This window comes from Carcharodon carcharias, chromosome 14, assembly GCF_017639515.1.
Source record: "Carcharodon carcharias isolate sCarCar2 chromosome 14, sCarCar2.pri, whole genome shotgun sequence".
Classification (NCBI taxonomy): domain Eukaryota; kingdom Metazoa; phylum Chordata; class Chondrichthyes; order Lamniformes; family Lamnidae; genus Carcharodon; species Carcharodon carcharias.
Genome location: NC_054480.1, coordinates 113,964,732 through 113,978,596, shown reverse-complemented (window position 1 = coordinate 113,978,596; position 13,865 = coordinate 113,964,732).

Below are 13,865 nucleotides of genomic sequence, written 5' to 3'. Positions count from 1 at the left end.
ATTTAGCACAGTGATAGCACCACACAATGTGATAGAGGTTTCTCAATGTGAAGATGTGACTTTGACTCCACAAGGACTGTGCAGTGGTTACTCCTAGCACTACTGTCATGGACAGAGGCATCTGTGACAGATAGGAAGGCAAGGTCAAGTAGATTTTTCTCCCTGGATCCTTAGAACCCAGCCAGCTCGGTCAGCAGTGGTGCTATTGAGCCAGTCTAGGGGATGGACATTGAAGCGCCCAACCAGAGTGCATTCTGTGCCTTTGCCACCCTCAGTACTTCTTCCAAGTGGTGTTCAACATAGTCTGTAGGACATCTCTCCCAATTTGGGCACAAGACCCCAGATGTTAGAAAGGAGGTCTCTGCAGAGTTGACAGGGCTGGGTGTGCTGTTGGCATTTCCAGTGCCTGGTTGATGCCGGATGGCCTGTCCAGTTTGATTCCTTTTTGACTTTTCTGTATCAGTTTGATATAACTGAGTGACTTGCTAGACCATTTCAGAGAGCATTTAAGAGTCAAGCACGTTGCTGTTGGTCTGGAGTCACATGTAGGCCAGACAAGATAAGAATGGTAATTTCCTTCCCTAAAGATTCATGAACCAGATGGGTTTTTATGACAATCAACAATGATTTTATAGTCACCATTAGTGGAGTCAGTCACATCTTCACATTGAGAAACCTCTATCACATTGTGTGGTGCTATCACTGTGCTAAATGGATGCAGTGATCCATCAGCAGCAGCAGAATTGTATTTAACCACAATCTGTTAATTCCTGGATCAGCATATCCCTGCTCTACCATTACCATCAAGCCCGTGAATCAACCCTGGTTCAATGAAGAATGAAGGAGAGCATGCCAGGAACAGCATCAGGCATACCTAAAAATAAGGTGTCAACCTGAAGCTTCAGTGCAGGGCGACATGTGTGCCAAACAACATGAGATAGACAGAGCTAAACGATCCCACAACCAATGGAGCCAATCTAAGCTTTGCAGTCCTGCCACATTCTGTCGTGAATAGTGGTGTGCAATTGAGCTAACTTGACAGGAGGATACGGTGAAATATGAACCCGTATCCCCAATGCATTAGACTGGGCCTCTGGATTGCTAGTCTAGTGGCATTACGACGATGCCACTGCATCCCCTTAAAATGCTCAATCAGAGCTGCTGTGAACTGCAATGATTGCAGAAAACAAAGGATAGCAACAGACCTTAAAGTCTACTAGATTAAAAGCAAAATACTGCAGATGCTGGATATCTGAAATAAAAACAAAGTACTGGAGAGAGAAAGAGTTAACATAGGAACATAGGAGGAGTGGGCCATTCAGCCCGTGAAGCCACTTCTGCCATTCAATATGATCATGGTTGACCATCCACTTCAATGCCTTTTTCCCCCCCACATTATCCCCATATCACTTTATGTCATTGGCATTTAGAAATCTGTCAATCTCTACTTTAAACATACTCAATGACTCAGCTTCCACAGCCCTCTGGGACAGAGAATTCCAAAGATTCACAGTGCTCTGGGTAAAAAAAATTCTCATCTCAGTCCCAAATGGCTTCCCCCTTATTTTGAAATTATGTTTCCTAGTTCCAGACATCTTATTGACATCTGCCCTGCCTATCCCTTTAAGTATTTTGTAGGTTTCAATAAGGTCACCTCTCATTCTTTGAAACTCTAGAGAATACAGGCTCAGTTTCCCCAATCTCTCTTCATAGTACAGTCCTGCCATCTCAGGAACAAGTCTGGTGAACATTCAGATATAAAAACAAAATTCTATACAACTGAGGACTTCTCTACTCCTGTACTCAAACGGTCATATGATAAAGGGTAACATACCATTATCCTTCTTAATATCCTGCTGCACCTACACGTTAGCCTTCAGTGACTTATTGACGAGGACACCCAGTCCTTTTATACATCTATACTTTCTAATCTCTTACCCTTTAAGAAACACTCTTCGCATCTGTTCCTCCTTTCAAAGCGGATAATCTCACATTCTTCCACATTTCAGGTCCAAGATGATTCTCCTGTGGAACTATTTTGAACATCTGAATAGTTCCAAAGGCTCACATTGGACTTCAACCATTAACTCGGTTTCTCTGACCACAGTTGCTGCCAGAGCTGCTGAGTTTTTCCCAGCACTTTGTTTTTATTCATTCGGGCATTTGCCACGTTCATTCTTGAAACAGTATTGTTTTATTATTGTTATTAATAGTTTATTAAAGTCAACTACCTTCATAACCAGCACTCTCTCCAGCACTTTGTTTTTACTTCAGCTATCCAGCATCTGCAGTATTTTGCTTTTAATCTAGTGGACTTGAAGGTCTGTTGCTATCCTTTGTTTTCTACAGCCATTGCAGTTCACAGCAGCTCTGAGTGCTGCCCGCGATCGGCTCTACACCACAATTTCACACTGGCGGGCCAATTAAAGCCTGCCCAGCGTGGAACACGAGTGGCAGTGCTCAGCGCTGCCTGTGTGGGCGAGGGGAGGACGAGTAGTCTGAGCGCGATCTTCGCACATGCATGCAAAAGGGCACTTCAATCTCCTTGAGGAACGGAGCTGCCTCAGGGAGACGAAACAGTGTTTAATAAAAATAATGAAGGAAATAAAATTGTCATAAAACATGACCCATTATGTGACTCTGTCAAATGAGCTGGGACACGTTTTTGATTCAAAAATAAAATTTTTATTTGATGTTTATTTGCCCGTGGGTGAGGTTTCCTAAAAAATGTAAATGCCGCTTGGCCTTTTTATCTGCCCGCCAACCATTAGGTTGGACGGGCAGCGTAAATTTGAATTTAATTAGCTTCTTGATGAACTTAATAGGTCTTTTAATTGTCGGAGGGTGCGCAGCCAACTCTGGTGTGCGCCTGCCAAATGAAATATCGTGAGACTGTGCATCGGGCACATGCCCACACACTGAGCATAATATTCTGCCCCAGGTCTCCAATGGCAAGGGAGAGGACTCCTGCATAGGGCGCCCTCCAGTGGGTACCTCCATCACCAGATAGCAACACAATGGTGGCAAAGGCAAGGTGAAGGGTGTGCAGCAGCAGCCCATATAGGAAAACCCCTCCAAGCCAAGTTAAAAGACATGAAGGGCATTTCTGCAACGCAGCTCATGTTGTGGGGCTCCGGCTCCCAAGAGAGGGTTCGAGCCAATGTGGAGTTTTGTCCATGCAGGGGTTCAGTCAGACAGGAGTCTACCGCACACCTAAGTCTCCTTGAGACCTCGTATGACATTGAGGCTGAGCATGACCTTTCTAAGGTCATGGATGACATTGGCCACGAGCCAGACATCCACCTGCAGGATTCATCTAGCTCAGTCCTCCGCCACCCAGCACATCCCTGATTCTGGTCATGCCAGTGGCCACAGCCCTCCCTTCCACCAGCCACATGAAATGGTATTGGTGGAGGTGTGGATTCCTGAGCAATGGCTCTCTGACAATAGCCACTACTCCTGATAGGGGAGAGCTGCAGCAGAAGGCGAGCATGTTCCAGGCTTTGATCATGTCCTGGTAAAAGACAGGCAATGCCTGCAAGGAGCCACAAAGGTCTATAAACAGGAGCTGCCCATCATAATTCAGACCGTGCACCTGGCGGAAGAAATACATCGCTTGGGCACACCATCTAGGAAGGTGCTCCACTTAAAGGGATTGCTGCAGGGCCTGAAGGTGGCAAGTCGCCACCTGGGGGAGTAGGTATACCTCCTTAAGCGGGAGACTCAGAACCTCAGCCTTTTGCCCTGGAAGAAATCAATTAGCATTCTCTGGATTTTTGTAACAAACTCTGGGGGAGGGTCAAAGTGACCAGCCGGTACCACAAAATGGCAGCAATCAGCTGGTTTAGGACCAACACTTGACCTCTGTAGAACAGTACTCAGATTAGTCCTGTCCAGCGCTGCAGGTAAGTGGTGACTTTGGTCTCCACCTCCTGCTGGTTTGCCAGCCAGGATTCCTCAGCAGGGGAGAGATGGATCCCCAGGTAGAGGACATTCACCTGGAGCAGGACCAAAGGCCCGAGCTCCTCTGGTAGGGGGTCCATCCACCACTAGCCAACCAGGAGACCAGAACACTTGTCCCAGCTGATCCTAGCAGAGGACAGAGCAGAGTAAACTTCCTGGCGCTCCTGCATCCTCTGCCGGTCAGCTGGGTCAGTGAACATGAGGAGCACGTCATCAGTGTAAGATGAGAGAACCAGCCCAATACCTGGCCCATGCAGAACCAATCCCAATAACCTCCTCTGCAAGAGGCACAGGAAAGGCTCCACACAGACAGAATATAATTGACCAGACGGGGATTAGCCCTGATGCACTCCTCTCACAAAGCGAAGGGGTGCCATCAGGAACCCATTAACATTAATTAGACATTCTGCGGCAGTGTGCAGAAGTCAGATCCGGGAGATGAAATGTGTCCTGAACCAGAATTCTCCCTGAATAAATATTCATGATCCACCCTGTCAAACGCCTTCCCCTGGTCAAAAGACGGGAAAGAGCATGACAGACCAGTCCTCTAGGATAGATGGACTATGTCCCAGACCAGATGAATGTTATCAAACATGATCCAGCCCGGGACCTTGTAGGGCTGGTCGGGGTGGATCATGCAATCTAACAGGTGCCAAGGCGAGAAGACCTTGCCCTGGCAAAGATCTTGTAATCTGTGCTGAGGAAGGAGACCGGGCATCAGCTCTTAAGATGGTAGAGATTCCCCCCGCTTAGGCAGCAGGGTAATGATGGCCCTGCGCCACAAAAGGGGCACCTCCCTGGTCGTGATACACTTCCCAGTACCCCCCCATGTCCCAGTACGCCCTGAAGAACTCTTGTCAATCTGTCCAGCCCTGGGGATTTGCGCCTGGAGAAGCCATCGAGGGCGCCGGTCAACTCTTCCAGACTTATAGGGGAGTCAAGATTTCCGACGCTCCCCGGGGTGACCTGCGACAGGTCCTCCCACAAAACTCAGAGCATCCTCGCTGGATGGATCCAGAGAGAACAGAACAATGTAGTAAGCTCTGACATGAGCCCCAATACCTTCCAGATCGGAGACAAAGGATCCTTCATTGGCCAGCAGCATAAGGAGCTGCTGATGGACCTTGTGCCTTTTTTCCAGCGAGTAGAAGGGGGAGCCGCAGTCTAGATCCTGGTGGAACCAGATCCGTGACCTCGTGTACGCGCCGCAAGTTGCAGATCCCGCAGCACTCTTCTCTTCATACAGGGCCGGGTCCTCATCGGGCTAAACAAAATGTGACTCCAGGTCGAGCATCTCCTTCTCCAACTCCTCCAACATTTCCATCTCTTTGTTGACCCTCTCGTGTATCCTGAAGGAGCTCACGGATAAGTGTCTTGGCCACATCCCACCATAGGCTCATAGAGGGGAAGCCTCCTCACTTCTCCAGCCGGCCCAGAAACAGAAGAACGAGTCCAGGAACCGTTCGTCCTCCAGCAGCAGGTTAAAATGCCAGTACGCGAACCCTATCAGAACGGAATGAGTTCCGCCCACACCAGGCGGTAGTCCGAGCATGACACCTGCTGTGCAGAAGCCGAAGAAATGCAAGACACAAATGGCTTGGAAGCATAAAGGTGGTCGAGTCTGGATGCTCCGACTCTAGGAGAAAACGTTGAAGTCAGGATGAAGTTGCCAGGCATCCACAAAGTCGAAGGGCCTGACTAGGTCCCTCAACTTATTCACCCCTAGTGTGTGATGTTGAGTACCAAGACTGTCCCCGGCCCTGAGGGTACAGTTGAAAGCCCCCTAAGAACAATGCATTCACCCACGTCGATGGAGAAGAGAGGAGTGGACACTTCTTCAATGAAGCTCATTTGCTGCTGTACATAGAGGGGAGCGTACACATTCACAAAGTGAAGCGATGCTTCCCCTGGCAAACAGTAAGATGGCAACAACTGGTTTGGCACAGGCTCACTGACCCCCAGGACCTCAGGCTGAAAATGTGGGGCCAACAAGATAGTCACCCCGCCAGAATACAAGGCTAGGTGACTCGTGTGGACGCCCCCTTGCCATTCCAGGAGTCACATAGCTTTGTCTCCTGGAATGGTGTAGGTTTCCTGCAGGAAGCACACCGCATACTTCCTGTCCCTGAGGACTGAGAAGTTCTGGAACCTGCGCTGTGATTCTCTGCTCTCGTTGATGTTGAGGCTAGCTATGGTTATTTTCATTGTCAGATGTATTTTCAATCATCAGCAACACCTACTGAAGTGCAGGAGAGGAGTGCTAAGCCTTCCTCCCCTTCAGCAGCCCAGCGAGAAATGTATGGAACTGCCACTTGGTGTTCTGGTCCAGCCTGGGCAGACCAGAACACCAGCGGAAAAGAATGCCACCAGTCCAAGGCTGACTGGAACCTGTGTCGGTGACTGCGATTACTCGCCAAAAATCCTGGTGGTCCCCCACAGGGATGAAGGGGGGAGTCAACAGCGGGTACCAGAGGCCCCATGACCTCACCTGGCTCCAATGACTCAAGTTCATCACTGATGCTCACTAGCAATGCCTATCCTCCTCCAGGTGACCACCTCTCGCTTCCCACCCCTCCTCAACATTGGGTATGGGGGCTGGTTCGGAGCCGCCAGACAGCTCTACCTGATCCTACCCCCAGGATCAAGGGCAGAGGGGTCCTCTCTGGTTTCCTCTGGGGGTTCTGGGCCACAGGGCGATGGCGGCTGAGAACCCCGCTCCTCCGCAGGCACTGGGGTGCCTGGAAATCCAGAAAAAGCTCTGGACCTAGGGTTGGGAAAGAGCTGTAGGTCTTCCTCACCACCACCACACCCAATGATCCAACGTCAGTGGTGCCACCACAGTCCCCTGGCAGGTCAGCAGGTGCCTCAGGGTTACAGGGTGGCCGTGGGCAGGGTGCTGCTGGCGGGACTGCACCATAACCTCAGGGCACCATGGCAATATTACTCGTTTCACCCAGAGGGTAGGGCGAGGGTTCGCATGGTAGGGAGGGCAAGGATGCCACTGCCTCTCCACTAGAGGAGGGGGTGACGTGCTTGACCCCCACGCAATAAGGTCCTCCATACCACTGGGTGGCACCTCTTCCAGGCGAGGTTTGGGGCTGGTGATACCTCCATGTCAGAGGACCCCCTCTCCTCGTCCTCCGAAACCCTGCCCTCTGTGATTTAGGCATTTTGACTGTGCAAAATTATCACCGGTTCAGGAGCAGGGGCCTCACCGCCGCTGGACCCGGAAGCACGCACGGGGACGCTGACAGGCCTTGCACTTGGCACCGAGGCGCTAACAGGCCTGAGATCGCGTGCTCTACCAACGCCGGTCCCAGAGGTGTCATTTTTCCTTGAGCCGGTGTTTAGAGGGGTGTCAGGTTGGGGTTTGGGGCTGAGGAGGTGCCTCAGAGTTTTTAGACTTCCTCCCCACTGCCGATATCGCTCCCCCTTATAGGGGAGATGGAGTGGTGGTAGGGGGAACGTGCAAGGGTGCCAGCTGCGGCCATCTGGTTGATGTTGGCAGCCTTGGAGCAGCAGCAGGAGCTGGAGAGGCAGCTGCTCCTGTGTAGGTCTTACTAGGCCCCACCACCGAGTGACAATGGGATCATCGTCGCCTTCTTAGGCTTTAGCTATACCCACCCCGAACTTGGTATTATTAAGAAAAAGATTATCTCTTGTGAGGTAAATAGGTGGAATGATAGGTCTCTCCTTATCTGTATGGATGGTTGTTTTGAGAGGGAGTGGGAGAAAGACAGAGAGAAATGGAAATAGAGATGGGAGGGAAGGTTAAAAGGGTAGGTGAGTGCCACAGGTATTTGATGGAGGAGAGCCTCTTGATGGTATTGGTCTTCTGGCAGGGCGCCTGTCTGGGCAGCACCAGCTGACCGAGGTACAAAGCTAACAAGGGATTACAGCGGTGTCTTCAATAGGCTTCTGATCTCACAGCCCTCCCCTCTTTCGATTGCGTGACCCCCTCCCCTTACAATCGGTCTTTTAAACATCTGGCGAAAGTTCTTTCAGGCACCCACCTCAGGGTGTAATAAAGTCCCTTTCTTCCTTTGTAAAGATATTGTGGTCTTTGGCTTCCAGTCTCCCTGTGCCTGTCTCTCTCCTCTCCTTTAGGTCTCAGGCCCTGCCCTGCAGCAGTCAGGAAGCAGCAAAGGTTTCAAGCAGGCCTCCACAGCACAGCAGTCAGCAGGACAAAGTTTGGAAGAGGCTTGAGCCAGTTGCAGGCTTTTAGAAACAGGAGTCGGTCAGCAGCAACTAACAGCCAGGCAGTTAAGCAGACAGGAACAAGCTTCCCTTCAGGAGGTAATGAAATATACAGTTCTCTTACTTCCTTTGTAAAGATATTGTGGTCTTTGGCTTCCAGTTTCCATGTGCCAGTATCTTTCCTCCTCTCTTTTAGGCCTCAGGCACCACCCTGCAGCAGTCAGGAAGCAGCAAAGGTTTCAAGCAGGCCTCCGCAGTACAGCAATCAGCAGGACAAGGTTTGGAAGAGGCTTAAAGCAGCAGTAGACTTTTTTTTTTAAGGAACAGCAGACAGTCAGTCATCAACAGTCAGCAGTTAGGCATTAAGCAGGCAAGAACAAGCTTCCCCTCAGGATGTACTAAAGTCCTCTTACTTTCCAGTCTCCCTGTTCCAGTCTCTCGCCTCCTCTCGTCTCCCCTAGACCTCCGGCCTGGAGGCCTGCCCTGCAGCAGCCAGGAAGCAGCAAAGGTTTCAGCAGGCCTCCACAATACAGCAGTCAGCAGGACAAGGTTTGGAAGAGGCTTGAAGCAGTAATAGGCTTTTTAGGAACAGTGGTTAGGCAGTCAAGCACAGGCTTCCCCTGACAAGGCAGGAAAGCCAAGTCTTGACTCCTCCTTCATCAACAGGATGAACTGAGAGCAAACAGCTCAGCAGAGTCACTGACCCTCTCTCTTTACCCAGCAGTTCCTCACCAACACACACCTGTTTCCAATGCTGGAGAGCATGATGATTGCCTAACAAGTGCAGTTAACAGGCCATCACCTCCAACCCCTACCTCACCATATGTCACTGCTAATGCCATTTTTAAGTGTACAACCTGTTTAGCAATGTAACTGCCATTAAAAGTGAAGCCTCCCGCTGCTGGTTGCTATTCTGCTCTCCCTCGTCCAGGTTTATCCAGTGTCCGGGTGTCGATGGAGATTTCCAGCCAAGTGGAGACGTTGGCCAAGCCAGAGATAAATGTTACATGTGGGATATACAGACTCAATGAACTTTTATTACCTCACAAAACAAAAAAAAGCAGCCTGTCCTTTCATAATTTAAGTGTGCAATCTTCCAAGCAGGCTCTGTGCCTAAAATTGAAATTGAAAGCAGATTATTGCCTGGTGTAAAAGCCCTCCATTCTGATATATTGCTCTTTTCTCATTTTATTACTAAGGGTCAGAGCTTCCTGAACTTCCTTCCTTCACTATGTGACTTTGTATTGCTTTCACAGCTTTTATGCATCCCAAAATGTGTCATGATCAATATTTTACTAAAGCCGCTTATATGTCTTACATTCTTCCTTTTCCAGAATTCTTGCTGTGCTAAAGATAAGGCACGCACACACCGCAACTCCTAATCTTAGCTCATCTTTCTCTGGACCTCAGCTACTTCCTCCTTTGTGTTATGCTCTTCTGGGCAGTGAGTACAACCTTGGGCAGCCTCATAATTACATCAAAATTGGTCATTTGACAACATCACTTCCCAGCAGAAAATTATTGGGAATAAAACTGCTGCCTAATTTTCCCTCTTTCTAATCAAGGGATACATAAACAAACTGCAGCACCCAACTGTCACTCTACCCAAGATCAGTTAACCAAATACAGGTGAAGCATCAAAACTCACATGTTGTGCATATAAGGAGACCATAATAGGTTCTGCAGTCATCCAGGTGGCAGCTTGGCTCAGCGATGGCACAATTACCTGAGTTGGACCTTCAGCACTCCTTCAACACTCTGGAATGTTGGAGTTGCCATTTTTCAGGTGCGATGAGAAACTGAGGCCCTGTGTTCAGCTGAATGTGAAAGGTGCAGTGGGATTTTTTCCAAACAAAGAGTAGGGGGCTTTCTTGCTGCCCTGTCCATTTTTCATTCCATCACAAAACAGATTAAATGCTCATTTATTTCTTTGGTTTTGTGGGACTTTAGAATATGTAAATTGGCTGCAGCTTTGCCTACAAAATAACAAGTACATTTCAGAAAAGGTAAAATATTGGTCATGAATCATTTTGGGATGCATAAGAGATGTGAAAGCAATACAGAGTTGCAAGTTCTCTTTTTTTAAATTTATTTAGGAAGATATATAAACAGAAGAGCCAAAACACTAGAACCACCTTGAAACTGATATTTAGAACACAACATTATTTCAGCGTGCACTGAAATAAAGAGATGCTGGAAATACAGTGCAGACCCATTCCGCATCCGGAAAGGGGAAAAGGCATATGACGACTCTCCTAAATTGGATGCTAAGTCCACTATTGGACTAAATTTTAAAAAAGGATAGAACAGGCAACAATGATAAGTCAGAAACATTATTTCCAATTTTCTGGTATTCATATTTTTTGTACTTTTTGAAAACAATCTTGGATTTTTTGCTCCACGGTAAAACAGGATGTTCATAATGTGAACGCAACCACAGCAATAATCCACAGCACAGGGATAACTGGTAGCAGTAAATTGGGCAGCATTGAGCAAGTGATATTGGATCATTCAGCCATTGTCCAATCACTCATCTGGTTAGCTTGTCATTCCCTCAACATTACTGATCAAGCTTGTGCCTGCTTCCTTTTACACTGAAAATCCAATCACACTCAATTTATGTTACTGGCAATCTTCCTCCAGCCCACAACCTTTAAAAACAAGAAGTAGTGTTTAATTTACTCTGATTTGTTATGTCTCCTGTCTCATTACTTTCAATGACATCCTGCACCATAGGACATGGTATTTCATCTGTCACCTGATTAATAGCCTGCCTCCACTTCAGCGAGCACAGAGATCACACCTTGTAGAAACAGTGCATGAAGTGCGTATCAGGCCTCACTGATGGTTAGATTTGGCACGTTGATTGTGTACTTCAAATAAACGTACATTATATTTTGTGGAGCTTATGGTGTTATTGCTGTCTTGTGCGATGTCACCGACATCCATGCACCCTCAGTGGGCTGCCAGTGAAGGCCACATTTGGTCATCTCCTCTACTGTGTCAGTGTGGGTGCAGAGTCTAGGCACTAGGCAATGGTGAGTGATATGGAGATGGTGATATCCTGTCAAAGTGATTGAGAGTTTTTAATTAGACAGGCATTGAATGGACATCATGGTTGCAGGAAGAGGGTGCGAATGAGATTGTGTCAAGCCCCTCGCACATCTTTCAATGACTTTTGCCTCTGATGCAGGGGACTCATCATTCTGTTCTGTCTGTTCTGCCCCCTCCTCCAAATCACCCTCATCGGATAAGGAGTGGTGCTCATCTATAACATTCTGATGCAAGGCCTCCTCCTTCTGCAGTGCTAAGTTGTGCAGAGCACAGCACAGCACAATGATGAGAAATCCACACTGGGGCATAAAGCATCACCTCACCGTATCAGTCCAGACAACAGAATTTCATCTTTAGGAGGCCAATTGTCATGACAGCGGGTCATATTCCCGAATTACTTATGGACATATCGGAACTTTTAGTAAGACGTGTGTTTTTCTTTAAAAAAAAGATATACTAGCAAAAGCTGTCTGAGGCTGTAACCACCTACTGGAAATTTCCTTTGCGAATTACACTTGGCTACCTAGTCCAGAGAACAGAATGTCACACCTAAAAAGGTGTCAAGACCTGCTTCAGGCAGAGACACTTCAAGGGAAGAGATGCCAGGCAAAAACTGAACTGTATATCTCCTGTGGTTGTGGAAATAATGGAGGCTGATTACCAAATCAGTTAAAACCATCCCATGTTGGGTTATATCCCAGACTGTGGACAAGGTCTGAGTTGAAAGAAAGCAGTTTCTGGGCAAAAGACATGTTTGTTTTTTCCCTTCCAAAATACACAAGAAAGGGCCTAAAAAACCAACTGCAGCTCTGGTCTGTGTACTAGTTTTGGTGTTCCAGGCCTGGTGTGGTGTGCAAAGGTGGGTTGTGAAGGTCACAGCAGAAGATCAACTAGACATCCCTGCACTTGCAGGTAAAAAAAAAAGTCCCCTCTCTCTGATTGTTGGAGGCAAGTCACAAGTCAGCAAAGCCACAGTTAAAAAGGTACAGGACAACTCCTTTCAGCTAACCTGCAAAACCAAGAATCGCCAAACCAACTGCTCAACTATCAAATGCAACTCTACCAGAATCATCCAACTTAACGGCTGCAACTTTTCGCCATCTACGCCTCATGGAAAAGCCAAAGACTGATTCGTATCTTTTTAAACTTTTATTTTTGGACCCAATTTCTCATTTCTAATTTGCGTATATATTGCATTATTATTATTATTTTTTTCTTGCACTTTTGTAACTAATAAACTCACTCTTGGACTCAAGAAAACCTGATTAAACCGGCTCCTTTTAAATCCAACTGGGTTGGACTGGGAAAAGGATGGGATCCTTTTTAAATTAACCTTGCATTGACCAACCGAAGGGGTTGAACAAAGAAGGGGAGCCAGTTCATCCCTCCTCACCCGGGAACATCATAATTTGGGGTATCTCATCCGGGATCATAAATTGGGGGCATCTTGCCCGGGGACTGTTCAGTGTTCACTTGGGTCAACCTGTGGTAGACATTGTAAAAGCTCCTCACCAGCATCAGTAACTATGTCTTTAGTGGGTATCCCTTGTCCCCAAGGTGTGTGGAGGTGGGGTGTGTGCCAGAACAGTTGTGGCACTAGTATTGTCGAAATATGCATGTGTTAGGCTGCTCCCAAGAAATGAGACACACACTTGCAGCATGCGCTTTCGGTGGTTGCAGACCTGAAGAAAGTTGATGGAGTTGGAAGACCTTCCTGTTTATGTTGGCTGGTTCGTGGGAGCCTTAATGGTCACATGGGTCGACCTTACACTTGGCAGAATCCTCTGATGGACCTCTCTGCCTGGCTGTCAGGGTCAGACTGACATTGGTGACCTCCTTGAGCTGCTGCCTGGGAGATCCTACACATGCCCTCAGTGGGTCCCTGGAAAGAGCCAGAAGTGTAAAATTCAAAGCAATGGTCATCTTCAGGGCCTCTGCCAGCCTCCTTTAACAGTCACAGTCTTCACTGACACTGTCACTCCAACATCTACAGGTAGTTTAAGCGAGTCCGGAACACTAAGGGCCGCAGTTGGGCCATTCTTGGAATGGGTCACCTGCAGTCAGTTCACCGTGAGCCTTTCCGTGGCTTGCCCAGCTAGAGGCTGGCCCTCTGCTGCAGTTGTGCCATAGGAAGACATTCTCCCTTTCTCTGTGCCACTCCTCCACATGGGAGCCCAGGAAGACTGGGTGCATGGTCCCACAGTCAGTGGTCTCTCCCTCATTCATGTGCTGCAATTGAAGGCAACTTGCCCTAAGACCCTGTCCTTGTTATTCCCTTTGACCCAGCAACAATGACCCTCTGCATGCCTCGCCTGAATGCCATAACCATAATCTGCTCCCACTGTTCTTGTGAGCCCAACAGCACAATACTGACCCTCAGCTGCTCTGAGCCCAACAATAGGCTCTTGGCCCTCATGCACTCCAGTAATGACCTCTTGGGATTGCACCCACCCTCCAACCCGTCTTCCAATGTCAAGGAAAACTTAAGCCAATCATCATTTGGCTGACTGCCACAGGCAAACCTGATGCCTTGCCTCAATGCTGCCAGCTTTATGCAGTCAGGATCTGATAGTCTGTGATTCCTGTGTGTTGCTCAATTCCAAACCCTGCACTAAATCGCAAATGACAGCATTTAGGTCAGACTAAATTAC